This window comes from Thamnophis elegans, chromosome 6, assembly GCF_009769535.1.
Source record: "Thamnophis elegans isolate rThaEle1 chromosome 6, rThaEle1.pri, whole genome shotgun sequence".
Lineage (NCBI taxonomy): Eukaryota > Metazoa > Chordata > Lepidosauria > Squamata > Colubridae > Thamnophis > Thamnophis elegans.
In genome coordinates, this window is record NC_045546.1 from 59,872,373 (window position 1) to 59,888,643 (window position 16,271).

The following is a 16,271-nucleotide window of genomic DNA, read 5'->3' on the forward strand; positions in this document are numbered from 1 at the left end:
TCATTATATTTAAGTACAATAACAATAAAGATTATACTTATATGAATTATATGTATCCTTACACATACCACTCAGACAATTCAAGCAGTGTACTGGGTCAAGCAGCGATCATCAGCCTGTACTTGAGACATTGCGAGGCCGCTCAGATTTAAGACAATATAACATAGCTGACCGATGGCTCACCAAAAAGGTAGAGGTGGTCCAAAATAAAAAGTTAATTTGGGCCAAAGTTGATACTAAGGCAATAATAGATTGCCTTAAAACAGAGAATGCTACTAAGTGGGCTAGAACAATCCAATCATCTACTACTGACTGGCTGTCAGCCTTCAATGCATTCTCTAATGTCTGTAATATTCTAAAGAAACACTTAACAACGAAACCTGCTACAAAAAGAGCCCGAGTGGGTAGACCCTGTTGGTTTGATCCTGAATGCCAGTCACTGAAAAAGAAATTGAAGGCAGCCATGAGGCTTGCCCAAAGGAATCCTACTTCTCCTATATAAGCTGAGATGTTGCACACAAGAAGGGAATATTAAAAAAATTATAACATTAAAGAAAAAAAGTTTCAGTCTGGTCAGAACTCGAGTTGGCTGCCAAAAGTTATAACTCAGTAATATTTTGGCACTCTGTAGCTGGTGTAGCTGGTGTCCTGAAGGAATGGAGATTTGCGTTTGATATACCAATCTCTGCTGAGGACTGGGCGAATTATTATCAGTGTTTGTTTGGTTCCACAGAACCTGTAGAGAAACTGTCTTTAAACAGTAATCTAGTAAACCCTAGAATCCCCCCCCCCATTGGCCACTAGTCTGGGAAAAGGAGATACAATCCATAAATCCCCAGGTGAGGATTTTTTACCAGCAGAATTATTCAAGAAATTTCCCAATTGGTGGGGTCCAGTATTGGTAAGTCTTTTTATACACATAAATAAATAACACCTGCCATATACCAGATGGGTGGAAGATGGTAATAGTTGTTCCAATATATAAAAAAGGGAATAAAAAGGATCCTAGTAATTATAGGCCCATTAACCTGATTGACATTGCAGCAAAAATATATGCTAGGTACCTTTTGAACAGAATTGAAATCTGGGTAGAGGAAAACAATATCTTCACAAAAGAACAAGCAGGTTTTAAACAAAGCTTATGCATATAAGAGGAGATCCCTGTTTGCTGCTTTCATAAACCTTACAGCAGCATTTAATATGGTAAACAGAGAAGTACTCTGGAGTAAATTGACATCTCTTAAAATAGAAACTAGACTCCTGGCTTTCATTAAAGCCCTTTACACAAGTACCTGTTTGAGGGTGCAGTATGGGGTTAATGGGGCTCTGACTAATAGGATTCACACAAATAAAGGAGTAAGGCAAGGGTGTATCCTGATCCCATTATTATTTAGTTTATATACCAACAACGTGCCAGCGTTAATGAAGGATCCCATGGTACACAAATCGACAAGCCTAAATACTTGCTGTAACAACTTGCTTTATGCTGATGATATGATTTTATTATCATATTCACTAGTAGGATTATGTAGGCTATTAAGAAGATTCAGCTCTTATTGCCAGGATAACTCCCTAATCATCAGTAAATCTAAATAAAAAATAATGGTGTTTGGAAAACACCATCAGAGACATAAGTAGCAATTAGATGGTGAACCAATTGAACAGGTCAACACCTTTGTATATTTAGGTGTAACTTTTTCCAAGACTGGATCTTGGGCTTGCCATCATCAGCAGAGTACATTCAGAGCAAAAGCCTGCTTGAATTTACTGCTTAAACTAAAGAACCATAGTTACCCAGGTTCCCTAGCCCCCTTAATTAAGGTTTATAAAGCTAAGGTTACCCCTGTGCTCATATATGTAGGCTTGGGGGTCTATATTTAACCACAGTTCTAGAACAAACACAGTCCCGGCACATGAGATGTATTTTGGGTGTAGATCCAAGAACATCTGCTGAAGCAGTTAGAGCTGAATTGGGAATTCATACAATTCATGCACTATCCAAAATTAGAGCATATTCATTGATTGGTGCAAAGTCAATGAAATGGAAATTGATAGACTTCCCAAGTTATGTCTACTAGAGCACATAAAATTACAATCACAAAATCTCCTGGATCACCAAACTAACAAATTTTGTAAGAAGCTTCCTATCTCTTGTGTAACAGGAGAACAATTTAAAAAAAGAGCTGCCCAAAGAATTAAGGATATAGAAGCACAAAATGATATACACTATATTGACAAAAGTATTCGCTCACCCATCTATATAATCAGAAGCAGTTGTGAGCGAATGCTTTTGGCAATATAGTGTAGCTATCCTTAGTAAGGTGGGTAACTTGAAATGGCTGAGTAAATACAAACATACTTTTCAAGTAGACAGCTGTTTGAAGTTAACAATTGCCAAAACATCTTAGGAAGATATTTACACGAACGAGATTCTAACAGCTGGACACAATGGTCAGATATAGGAGATTCCATTCTATACCCTACAATGAGCACTTCTGCATTTGCAGAGCGGCAGAGGTAGAAGACCTCACATCCTATTTGATTGTTGCTTGTGTAAGGGGGTGAGAGACAGGTACCTTGGTCTATATACCATTGGAATCCCCATATCAAAACAATTTACCTTATGTGCGGCCAGAACTTAAAAATAACATTTAGTACAGCACAGTACTTAAACAAAATGGTTTGGTCGAGATCTGCATATGTGAGACTGATTGGGGTAGATTTCAGAGGTTACACCGAAATATAATAATATCATATTTGATCTATATCTTAAATTATTGTATTCTATTCCAATTTCATTTTAGACTATATTTTATTCCAATTCCATTTGAAATCACATTTTATCCCAATTCCATTTTAAATTGCTTTTATTGAATTTTAGTAATTATTTGTTTCTGGAACTTTGCACTTTATTGATTGCTCAAGGGCTAATCAATAAAGATTCAATGTCAATGTCATATTTTAAATGTCCAAATCAGTCTGAAGTCACTCTAGAGTTGAGCAAATCCCCAACCGTATTTTAACATTTTTGAAAATTTGAAGACAGATGTAATCAACTATGTAGGCATAGTAAAGACTTGGTATAAACAAATACAAATATACTGTCAGCCTCTGCTTTGCTGCTGCTTTGGCTGCCATTGTAACGGGGAGGGGGGGGCATGGTATTTGGGAGGGGAATCATGATGTGCTGGAGGAAGATTCTAGACGCTGACCTGACCATCTTACTGTGCATGTGGAGGAAGGGAGTTTTCCGCCAAGGTTAACTGTCTGGCATTCCATCCTGGTGATGTCTTTTGAAGTTATCTCCCACCTGACAGTTGGGTGCATTATAATTGGACTATGGACTGGGGTGCCAAGGGGAGGGGATTGAATTATACATGATATTCTTTGCTTTCGTGCCTAATTAACCAGATTCAGCTTAGCTTTGCTACTGTTCGTTTATAATTAGTAAAAGTACACTTGATTTCAAACAAATGGAGCTGAGTGGTTTCTTTCCTGATTATTAAATGAAGTCGCATCTGACAATAAGCTGAATCTCAATCGCACCCATCCCAGAGCGAACAACTTCCGAGGGGGGTGCCCTCACAAGAAGAAAAAAAAATATCTTTGCATGAAAGTGACCAGGAGGAAGAAGTGGTGGCAGCGGCATGACCATCTCTAACAGAAAGACTGGCCGAACTGAGAGTGGAAGAACCAGCTGTCCGTCCCAGATGGACTTGGGGTGTGGGACAGAAAGAGGAACCTGAGGAATTACAAGCTGGACTCACGAGGAGGCCAAAGAAAAAAACAGTGGCTGGCTGGAGTGGCATTGAAGAAAAAGACTACAAAATTTCCCATGCCATGAGGCTCCTCGAAGAGGCATGGAGTGAATGTCAAATTCGAGAGAGAGCTGTGGAAAGGGAGCCAACAGAGGAGCTGGAGAAAAGGTACTCAATGCATGGCTTAAGGGAAACTGGAGGGGCCGAAGGAGGATGTGCACAAGAAAACCCAGAACCAGCCTCCCCCCCTGTGGCTAGAGACATTCCAAGAGCAGGGGGGGGCAGGCGACGCAGGATGGCTAAGGTCCCACCCTTAAGCATAAAATATGATGGAGACCCCAGAGGCCTCGGGTTGTTTATTATTCAGGTCTGGAATTATATGGAAATATATGGGCCTGATTTAGAAACAGATGAAACTAAAGTGAGAATGGTGTTAATGGCTTTGGAGAAGAAAGCGGCCGACTGGATGGTCGGGCTACATAAATGCAATTCCCCTCTCCTGAGGAATTTTGATGAATTTATGGCAGCCATGAGAAGAAGGTTCGACGACCCTTTGACCGAGCGTCGCACTAGGCTGAATTTTACGGCCCTTAAACAGGAAAAGAAAACTGTGCCTGACTATGTGCAGGAATTTCAGGAATTGTCAGCCTATATGAGGGAGTGGTCGGAAGAGGCCTTGCTGGATCAATTCGCTGATGGCTTGGATAAAGATGTTTATCAGCAATGCATAAACAGACACCTTCCCCGTCGTTTAGAAACTTGGTATGAAAACGCAGCAGATGTGGAATTGGATTTAGTCACATTGCGTTGCATGAGAGAGGGAGAAGTTGAGAAATCTCCCAGCACCTCCTAACCCTCCCCCCGCCCAAGGAGTAAAGGAAGGGGAAGTTTTGTGGGAAAAGCCAAGCCTTTCGCTTGTTTCCGCTGCGGAAAGGAGGGGCATTGTGCTATGAATTGCCGCATCAAACTGACTCAACCCGCTCCCTCCCCCGGAGGGAGGGGAAACCGGAGAAGACTCCAAGCAAGAGGAGGGAGGCTGCCTTCGCTGCTGAGAATGTTTCTTGACGCTTCGAGCCAGAGGAGGAGGGAGACGGAAGCCCCAGCTCGTCTGACGAATCTGATGATGAGAATTCTCAGTGCTGGGTAAGTTCCCGATCTGGTCCTATGCTTATCCCAATTGAGTTTAGAGTGCCCTCCTCTGGCGCAACAGAGAAACTTTTAGCTCTATTAGACTCTGGGTGTTCCCGTTGCATGATAAGCTTTGTGATGGTGGAGAAACTGGGCTTAAAATTAAAGACTTTAAAAGTCCCTATTCCTTTTTGCCAAATTGAGGGTTCTATTGCAGGAGGGGGCCCTGCTCATTTTTCCACTGAACCCATCGAGATGTGGATAGGTACCACCAGGAATTAATAACTTTTATTGTGGCCCCAGGGATGGACCAGCCCCTTATCTTAGGACTCCCCTGGCTCCGTAGATGGAACCCACGCATTAACTGGATTTGGTTACGGATTCGAACAACCACACCCCCTGAGGGGAAAGTTGAAACTCTAGCCTCTGATACTACTACCCCCACACTGGCAGCCAGGGGGCAGGAGAGAATTGAGGGGGAGGAAAGAATTCCAAAAGAATATTGGGACCTCAAGGATGTTTTTAGTGAGAAATCTTCTGATAAATTGCCCCCTCACAGACCCACAGATTGCACCATTGATATTTTACCTGGAGTAAAGCTTCCAAAGCCCCAAATATATTCAATGTCCCCTAAAGAGATGGAGGAAATGAGGAAATTCATTGATGAAAACTTGGAAAGGGGTTTCATTGAGCCAGCAAGACCCAAGGTAGCAGCGCCAGTATTGTTCAGAGAAAAGAAAGATGGCTCCCTCAGATTGTGTGTGAACTTCAAAAACCTGAACTGCATCTCAGCTCAGAACCTGTACCCATTACCACTGATGAAGGACATGCTGGACCAACTGGGGAAGGGCCGTATTTTCACTAAGTTGGACTTAAGAGAAGCGTACTATAGAGTCAGAATTAAAGAGGGGGACAAATGGAAAACTGCTTTCAATGCCCCCTTGGTTGTTTCCAATTTCGAGTAATGCCGTTTGGCCTACAGGGGGCGCTAGCAGTTTTCATGCAGCTGATTAATAAGGTTTTACATGACCATCTTTACAAAGGAGTTATCGTCTATTTAGATGATATCCTTATTTACATGGAAGTAAAGAACACGTGAGGCTTGTTCGCACAGTGCTAAAAAAAACTCTGGGCGGCTGAACTCTATGCCAAATTATCCAAGTGCGAATTCCATCATGAGAAGGTTGATTACCTGGGCTATCGCATCTCACACAGGGGTATTGAAATGGACCCCGCTAAGGTCAAAGCGGTCACCGAGTGGGAGGCCCCTCGTACACGTAAGCAATTGCAAAAGTTTTTGGGTTTTGCTAATTTCTACCATCAATTTATTCCCTCCTTTGCTAAGATAGCTCTCCTAATAACTAACCTCCTTAAGTCTAAGGGAGGGGCCAAACCCAAACCTAGCAAGCCGCTGGATTGGAATATGGACTGTCAAGCTGCTTTAGAGAAATTAAAACGCCTTTTTGCAGAGGAACCAGTTCTCAAACACCTGGACATGGACGAACCTTTTGTGGTCCAAGCTGACGCCAGTGACTGGCTGTGGGTGCTGTACTACTTCAAGCTAATAGCCAAGGTAAATTACAACCCTGCGCTTACACCTCTCGCAAATTGACCGACACGGAGAGACGTTGGGCCATTTGGGAGAAAAAAGCTTTTGCTGTTCGCTGGGCTTTGTCCACGTGGTGCCATTTTCTGGAGGGTGCCAAACACCCTTTCGAGGTGTGGACTGACCATAAAAATTTGGAGGCTTTGAGAACGCCCAGAAAACTTTCTCCTAAGCAGATGCGCTGGGCTCAGCATTTCAATAGATTCAATTTTACCTTGAAATACATTCCAGGGGGGAAGAATTTTATGGCTGATGCTTTGTCCAGACTCCCTCAGTACAACTATTCTAAGCTCAGTGTGGTCCAGCCTGTCATTCCCACAAAGAGCCTCGCTGCTCCTGTTGTTACTAGACGTCAAGCAACTTCTAAGGTGGAGGTCACTCAGGACTTTCTTTCTAACCTAAAAAAGGCCCTTACTGGAGATGACTGGTTCCAACAGCACATGAATGAATGCACTATGAAGGATGAATTGCCTTGGATTGGAGCGAAGTTATATGTTCCTGTGTCCATTAGACCCGTTGTTCTTCAATGGGCTCATGACTCCCGAATGGCTGGGCACTTTGGGTTCGTCAAGACTCTACACCTCATCAAGCGGCAATTTTGGTGGCCCTCGTTGAAAAAGGACATTGAGACATATGTTGCCAGTTGTCCCATTTGTGCTGCCGCTAAACGCCCTCCGGGTAAGCCCCAAGGGTTACTCCAGGCGGTGGCTTGCCCAGTGGCCTCATGGAATATCTCCATGGATTTCATTGTCGAACTTCCAGAAAGTCAGGGACACACTGTTATTTGGGTTGTTACGGACTTATTCTCCAAACAGGTCCATTTCATCCCTTGCTCCAAGATCCCCTCTGCTAAATCTCTCGCTATTTATCGTATTTATCACTTGCATGGGGTGCCCAACCGCATCATTTCGGACAGGGGTATTCAGTTCACCTCCCTCTTCTGGAAAGCATTTCTGAAGCGGATTGGCTCCGCCCAGGGGCTAAGCTCCTCCCACCACCCTCAGACTAATGGGGCTTGTGAAAGGACTAATTCTGTACTGAAACAATATTTGTTTCATCAACTACCAGCAGGATGATTGGGTGGATTTGTTGCCGCATGCTGAGGTGGCTTACAATAATTCCGTCCACAGCAGCACTGGTTTTATCTCTTTTCGTGTGGTGTTCGGCCAGGATTTTGTGCCCATTCCTGAGATTCCTCGCGAGCAGCCGCAAGTGTCGTCGCTGTCCGAGTGGAGTAATCGCCTTCGGGTCATTTGGCCTTTGGCTCTCCAGACACTGGATGCTGCGCACCGCGCTCATAAAAAACAGGCTGATAAGAAACGGACTAAGCCCTATGAGTACAAAGTTGGTGATCAAGTTTATTTATCCACTAGATTTCTTCAAACACCCCAGAAATCAAAGAAATTGGGGCCCAAATATGTTGGCCCGTTTCCCATTGTCAAAATCATCAACCCTGTTTCTGTCCGTCTCCAGTTGCCTAAGCATCTCAACCGGGTTTACCCTGTTTTTCATGTTAATCTCCTGAAGCCTCTCTGCACTTCTTCTTTGAGACCACCTCTCCCTCCTCCCCCCGCTCCGCTTTTGATTGAGGGTGAGCAACATTTTGAGATCCGTGAGATTCTGGACTCTCGTAAGCAGCAAAACCGTGTTCAGTACCTGGTGGCTTGGAAGCATTTTCCCCCGTCTCACACTGAATGGGTTGACGGGTCCCATGTTCGGGCGCCTCGTCTGCTCCGCAAGTTCTACTCTGCTTATCCGGACAAGCCCTGATTGTCGGACAATCTCCTAATTTTTACTTTCTTTTGTTTTTTTTCTCTCCCTTACCCTTTCTCTCTTTTATGTATTGTTGTGTGTCTGTTTGTGTTCTTTTCGTTTCTGCAGGTCTGACCGTCCTTTTCTGGAGGAGGGCCGGATGTCAGCCTCTGCTTTGCTGCTGCTTCGGCTGCCATTGTAATGGGGAGGGGGGGCATGGTATTTGGGAGGGGAATCATGATGTGCTGGAGGAAGATTCTAGATGCTGACCTGACCATCTTACTGCGCATGTGGAGGAAGGGAGTTTCCTGCCAAGGTTAACTGTCCGGCATTCCATCCTGGTGATGTCTTTTGAAGTTATCTCCCACCTGACAGTTGGGTGCATTATAATTGGACTATGGACTGGGGTGCCAAGGGGAGGGGATTGAATTATACATGATATTCTTTGCTTTCGCGCCTAATTAACCAGATTCAGCTTAGCTTTGCTACTGTTCGTTTATAATTAGTAAACGTCCACTTGATTTCAAACAAATGGAGTTGAGTGGTTTCTTTCCTGATTATTAAATGAAGTCGCATCTGACATATACTTTTTATACAAAGTTTCTGCTTATTAAAAGTTGCATTATATTATTAATATTGACAACTCCACTACCAAAGAAAATAACTTGGTCATTTGTTATAACACATGAGAAATAAAGGCAATTATCTTGCTCTTTTAAAATACTAGTACAAAAAGAAAAATGAAAGTTATTTTTCGCTGTTTTTTGTCTTCTGTGACTTTAATTGTAGCCATACTTACACTGGTGTTTGGAGAATATTTGAAACAGCAGAAAGTTTTCTTCTGTAACAGTCTCAGTGCAAATCTTGTAGGAAGGCATAGTAGGCAGACTTTTGAGGATATTTGTACCCTCTTGCATTTTTTCCCCCTCATAGCCCAATTGAAGCAAATTCTTATTTTTTCTTTCCCATGATCTTTTGCCTTATTAGAGGAATAAGAAAGGTAGCCCTTGACTTACAATGGACCCGCAAAAGGTATTTAAGTCCAAAGGTCGAACAGCCCTCCTCCCCCCTGCAGTCACTTGACTGCATTTTGGGTACTCAACAATTGACCCAAATTTAGGACCACAACAGCTTTATGTATGTCAGTAGCCCCTGAAGCCAGCTCAGGGTCACCTGCATAGCTGAATTGGCAGCAGGCCCTACCCACAAGGACATAGTAGCTTTGCTTATGTAGTGTCTGCAACAAACCTGAGATTCCTCAGGTGGCTAACTGGGTTGGAACCAATTTAGGCCTCCTGACCCACAGCAGATTTATATGTACCAGAGAACCCAGGGCCTCTCCAACCTGTTGAAGCAGTCCCTCACTCCACTTAACAACCCACATAGGTGATTGACAATAGCAAATAGATGAGCCAGCATAGTGGTTGTCATATGACATCTCATTTAACAACTGTTTCATTCAGCAACTGAAATTCTAGGCTCAAATGTGATCATAAATCAAGGATCACCTGTAGTTGGAAATCATAAAAATAGTGAAACTAATATGATTTACTAATATAACTATGCTTGCTAAGCTGAGCAAGCATAGTTATATTAGTCTATATCTCTTTCTTTGTGCATTTCAGTGATGGGATTCAGGTGGTTCGCACCAGTTCAATCTTTGTAGAGTTCAGCAAACCTGTTGAATAGTGTCCATTTCAATCCCTCTGGCCCGCAGTGCCTCAGCCTGGCTCGCTGTGCCTGCGTATAAGGCAGCAGCCAAGGGCAAAAGTGCCAGTGGAGTGCCAGAAAGTCAGGAAGGATGCTGAAGTGAGTGGGCATCTTGCCTGCAGTGCCCATGCCAGCTGCCCCTTCCCAGCCAGAGCTGGAATGCCACTGGGTTTAAGTGTCAATAGATTCCGGCATTCCCTCTGGCGGTTCTGAGCAACTGGAGACAGACGGCCCATTTCAGCGCCTGGCACCCAGATGCCCTCACTTCCCCAAAACATTTTTTTTGCCTACCTGATTTCCAGGTCCATCGCGTTTCTCCGTCCCATTTCTCACCATCATGTGCAGGGAAACAAAAGTTTGTGGGACTACAAAAAAAAGTTCAGTCAATTCCAACTTCTCATGAAAAGAAAAGATCTCACAAAGTTAGAATTGATTGATTGAATTTTTTTTTAGTCCCACAAATTTGTTTCCCTGCACACAATGATGAAAAACGGGATGGAGAAGCGTGACTGACTTGGAAATCAGGTAGGCAAAGAAAGGCTTGGGGGAAGTGAGGGCATCTGGACACCAGGCACTGAAACGAGCCTGTCTCTGTCTCCAACAGTTGCCCAGGCCTGCCAGAGGGAAGGCATCTACTGGCACTTAAAACGCAGTGGCATTCTATCTCCGGCCCGGAAGGGGCAGCCAGCATGGATGCTGCAGACATGATGCAGCGAGAAATGCAATGCAGCTGGAAATGAGGTAGGCAAAGAAATGCTTGCGGGAAGTGAAGGCATCTGGGTGGTGGTGGGTGGGGCAACCTCTTCTGCCCACAAAAACCTCATCTTTGACAGCCAATGCAGAAAGGCAGAGAAAGCACTGCCGGGAAGGCCAGTCGGCCCAGGAGTTGGAAATATCATTCCTTCCCCGTCCCACTCCTCCCCATCTGTCACCCCCAATTTGCATCAATAAGGCGGGGGGATGATTTTGGTTTGTTCTGTAATATGAACATATTATCTCTTTTTCCACATACAGCTCTTCTCTTGATGCATGTGCAGCTCAAAATACATAAAGTCCTCATACATTAAGGAGAATCCACATAATATATATAATTTTAGTAATATTTAAGAAAAAAAGCTTTCAGAGAAGTTTTATATTAATAGCAATTGATTTATTTCCATACCATAGCTTTAGTTACTCATGGTTTTCTGCATAACCATTAATAGTCGTAAATGATCATGGTTTGCTTTTCCTGATTCTGACTTGTTCTACCACTCTGTCCTCTGCCTGCTCAATCTTATACATAGGGTATTTTCTAGGGTATTTTCCCCTTTCTGCTGTGAAAATACTTTTTCTTTTCAAATCTGACTGAGCAGAAAAGTTTGCGCTCAATGTGCTAAAGTAGATGGGTTACCTCTATCAGGTTTACAGGTTTCTACAAGAGTGGTGTTTCCCATCTTGCTATGTAATTTATAGGCTGGAATTAATGCTGTTAAATACAGTGAGATTTCTGATTACGTGATAGTTATAAGATCAGGCAAAATCTGTCTCTTTACTGCCATCTAGAAATCACTCTAACCCAGATCTGATAGCTCCAGAATAATTGTGGATAGAATTGATCTATTACATCATTCTTTTATATATGGCACTAATCTAACGTTAAAATATAATTCATTTGATTATGTATTTGTGAATGGAGTGGGAATATGTTTTAATCTCCTAATTTCTGATTACCTAGTATGGAATAAAATGAAAATATCTTTGGGGGGGAAATTGCTAAAGATAAGTCCTGTTTTGTAGTTAGTACTACAATCAATGAAGAATTTCTATAAATAAATGTTATAATTTTAAAAAAAGACAATTATTATATAGGTCCTTCGTGCTTCTGATGGGCATCATTTAAATTTTCACATTTTCTGAAGAAATTAAAAGGTATAAGTGCTACTAAAATATTAATGGATTCAATATTTATTTAGCTACATTTATGTTTTTATTTTATCTGTTTTGCATATACAGTATGTATATGTATTTATAATATTTCATTTCTGAAATGAAAGTAGTACATTATTTTGTATTTGTATTTATTTTATTTTGTAAGAAAAGAGTTTAGTTAAGTTTTAACTGACAGTAAAATATGAAAAATAAGCTATACGTATGAAGTTCAAGGTAGCAATTTCATATATATACATACATACTTACGTTCCTATAATTACAATAAAATTGGTTGGTTGCATCACTTTGTAGTTTTATAGGTATTAAGTTCAAGGTAGCAATTTCATACGTGTGTGTGTGTGTGTCTGTGTGTGTTCATATTCCTATAAATACAATAACATTAGTTGGTTGCATCACATTGCATTTCTGACATTGTACCTGAATTCATTCACAGTACTGAAATTGTTATCATAATTTTATTGGGGTTATTATTACTTGTTTTTAGAACATAAATTTTTATTTCAAATTTAATAAAAGCAGTATTGATTTTTAATTGTTAATTGAGAATATTAAACTTATGATTAAGCCAACTTTAATTTCACAGATTGATGTATAATTTTTGATTTTAATAAATTGATCTCAATAAAGTTATTAACAGTTGTAACCTATATTCATTAAAATATGTAAATCTGTGATATACGTGTGTTAACTGTTTATATAACAAAATAAATGAGCTTCCTCACTTAAACATAGTATAACAGGCAGTAAGTATTTTGTACTTCCTTAAATTTCAAATCTAATAATTATTAAAAAGTTGGATGTGCAGCACTGTGAAAATATAATGTAAATCCTTGTCATATACTGCATTTTTTTTCAACTTAATAAAGTGTGGTGGGTTTTAATTTATTTTGTTTTGTTGTGGCTATGCTAATGCTTCTAATTGCAGCTTTTACAATTGTTTTGAAATCCTCATACTATTTGTTGTTTGTCTAAATGCTGCCTTCCTGCTAGGACTTCTAGCTGCAGAAAGTAGGTATCCCTTTGTTTTCCACTAAAGCTATGCATTTAGCTATTATGTTTGGCTTTGCATGATTAAATCAGCTTTTTCCTTGCTCAACATTTTCTAATTTTAATACTATCTAAGCAATTAAAGAATAAAGAACAGGAAATTTTTATTTCAATATGCTCATGGTAGAAGCTGAATGCAGGTAGTCCTCAACTTACTACCAAAAAAGTATGTTGCTAAGCAAGACATTTGTTAAGTGAATTTTGCCCCATTTTACCACCTTTCTTGTCACAGTTGTTAAGTGAATCACTGCAGTTGTTAAGTTAGCAACATGGTTGTTAAGTGGATCTGACTTCCCCATTGATTTTGCTTGCCTGAAGGTCACAAAAGCTGATCCTCAGACACTACAAATGTCACAAATAAGAACCAGTTGCCAAGCATCCGAATATTTATCATATGACCATGGGGATGTTGCAATGATTATAAGTGTGAAAAACAGTCATGTCACTTTTTTCAATGACATTGTAACTTTGAATGGTCACTAAATGAATTGTTGTAAATTGAGGACTATCAGTACAATTAAAATTATTTGTTTTAAAAGTTTAATTTGAGGGAAGAATTCTTTTTCAAACAAGGTTGCAGCAACTGTTCATGATAGATACTTTTAGAGTATCTGTCTCTTAATGGCACAAGAAAGAAAAGCTTAAATCTTTATAGAAAACAGGAGAGCATATGTTCAAATCCCACCTTAGTTATCAAAGGCCAGTTCAGTGATTTTTGGTCAATCACAGTCTTTCAAGCTAACCTACCTCACAGGATTGTTGTTGTGGGGAAAGCAGGATGAGGAAGAGGCATTGGATGTTTGTTGCCTTGAGTTATTTGTAAAAAATAATAACAGTATATAAATAAATAGATAAAAGAAGAACAGACTTACAGAATCCAAAAAACTGTATATATATATTTATATACAAATATTAACAACTGAGCATTACTTTCTGGTGTTTATAATTTCATGATTTAATGCAGGTATTACTTAACTTCTTTCTTACCAAAATGTAATTAAAAAGCTTAATTAAAATATTAGTATTCTTCCATTTTTATTCATTTAGTATTCCATTTTTATTACTGAGCAGTAATGCTAGAGATTGTGCAATATCTATCTAAAATATTCTTGATCTGACTTTGATCTTTGATGGAACAAGAGGATCATAACTGAGACACATTCAAACATACATTATATTAAAAGGCATATTACTTATGTTAAATCTCCATGTCTGTAAAAAGTTAGTAATAGTTTGAATGAATAACTTTTATATGAGTGGCATGAATGTTAGCAAGATCTATCTTCCTCAACCATTTTTTATAACAGAAGTATTATTCATCATCTATTTAAATGGGCAATATGTCTTTCATTTGAGATCTCAGAACAATTTTATGTTTCTTCACTGTCGACATGCAATTTATAATATATTCTACTGTGTTTCCCCGAAAATAAGACAGGGTATTATTTTCTTTTGACCCCCAAAATAGGCGCTTGGTCTTATTTTCAGAGAGCTCTTATTATTTTTGAGGTGCAGGAGGCAGCGAGCGTGGTCACCTCTGGGCTGCTGCTGTGTTGCAATATTTGGGGCGAGGCTATTTTTCGGGTGAGGGCTTATTTTAGCGCAAGTGCTCAAAAGTTCGATTGGGCTTATTATCCGGGAGGTCTTATTTTGGGGGAAATGGGTTATTAGAAACCTTTGTTCAGAACTATTAATAAGCACTACTGTAATTGAATACAATTGCCCAATTAACTTGATACATTTAAAGAAAAATGTTAGGAAATCTTGTTAAAAAGATATTAAATCAAAATATACTGTGTCAATAGTATTCTTATAATGCAGTGATGCTTACCCCAAAAAAGATGAAGTAAGATTGACTGGATATTATTTATTCTTTATCAATTTGTTTTGATTTCTAGCAATTGTCTTTTATAAATGCTCATATATTCTTATTTAACCTTTTTGGTTTGGTTTAGTATAATATCATATCCAATTTTGTGGATTTTCTTTTCCTTGCTTTCTAAATATAAGGACATGATTTCCATTATTCTCTCAAATTTCTCAAAATTACAATCCATGACTTGGGAAAAAATATTTTCACTTAGTTCAACTTATTTAAAAGAGTAAGTTGTTTGTTAATATCTTCTTTATCCTGTGCATCAGAGGTCTCTCTTTTTCCATTATTTCTACTAATCCTAATTGAAATTCCCTTGTGGGATAGGCAAAATAAGCCTAGAGAAATGCATGGATCCTTCTCCCTACAGAATTGAAAAACCTATTGTTATATTACAGGTCTCACACATCACTTGAATTTGTATTTTTCTGTTAAACAAGACTACTAGTACTTCAAAGGTTTAATCATAATCAAAATTGATTTATTTAAGCCATATTGAATATATAACAATGTTTTTTTCTTCACAATAATTACAGTTATTGCAAAATTACCTTCCCCTTAGAATAGAATAACAGAGTTGGAAGGGACCTTGGAGGTCTTCTACTCCAACCCCCTGCCTATGCAGGAAACCCTACACCACTTCAGACAAATGGTTATCCAACATCTTCTGAAAACTTCTAGTGTTGGAGCATTCACAACTTCTAGAGGCAAGTTGTTCCACTGATTAATAGTTCTAACTGTCAGGAAATTTCTCCTCAGTTCTAAGTTGCTTCTCTCCTTGATTAATTTCCACCCAATGCTTCTTATTCTACCCTCAGATGCTTTGGAGAATAGTTTGACTCCCTCTTCTTTGTGGCTACCCATGAGATATTGGAACACTGATATCATGTCTCCCCTAATCCTTCTTTCTATTAAACTAGACATCCCCAGTTCCTGCAACCGTTCTTCATATGTTTTAGCCTCCGGTTCCCTAATCATCTTTGTTGTTCTTCTCTGCACTCTTTCTAGAGTCTCCACATCTTTTTTACATCGTGGCGACCAAAACTGAATGCAGTATTCCAAGTGTGGCCTTACCAAGGCATTATAAAGTGGTATTAACACTTCATGTGATCTTGATTCTGTCCCTCTGTTTATGCACTAGAACTGTGTTGGCTTTTTTGGCAACTGCTGCACACGGCTAGCTCCTATTTAAATGGTTGTCCACTAGGATTCCAAGATTTTAACAACTACTTGTTGAATCCCCATTTTTCAAACCTATTTCAGAAGAGAAGCTCAATCACACTGAAACACGATAATCATAACTACAAAAGCAGATTTATTTTTAAAATAATCTATATGTTACTGTAAGCCCCAAATAATTATATACATTGGTCCTAAGTCATCTTTGATAATGTTCTGTCTCCTAATATAGCAAAGATGTTTTGTTTTGAGCTTTAGGATTAAATCATATCACATTAGAAACTTC

The 16,271-nt window shown here is 39.8% G+C and overlaps 1 protein-coding gene across 5 annotated transcripts in view; it reads left to right on the forward strand.

Annotated features, from left to right (window-relative positions):
- CASK (calcium/calmodulin dependent serine protein kinase) overlaps positions 1 to 16,271 on the forward strand; it is a 316,647-nt gene that overhangs the window by 207,457 nt on the left and 92,919 nt on the right. The window lies entirely within an intron of this gene.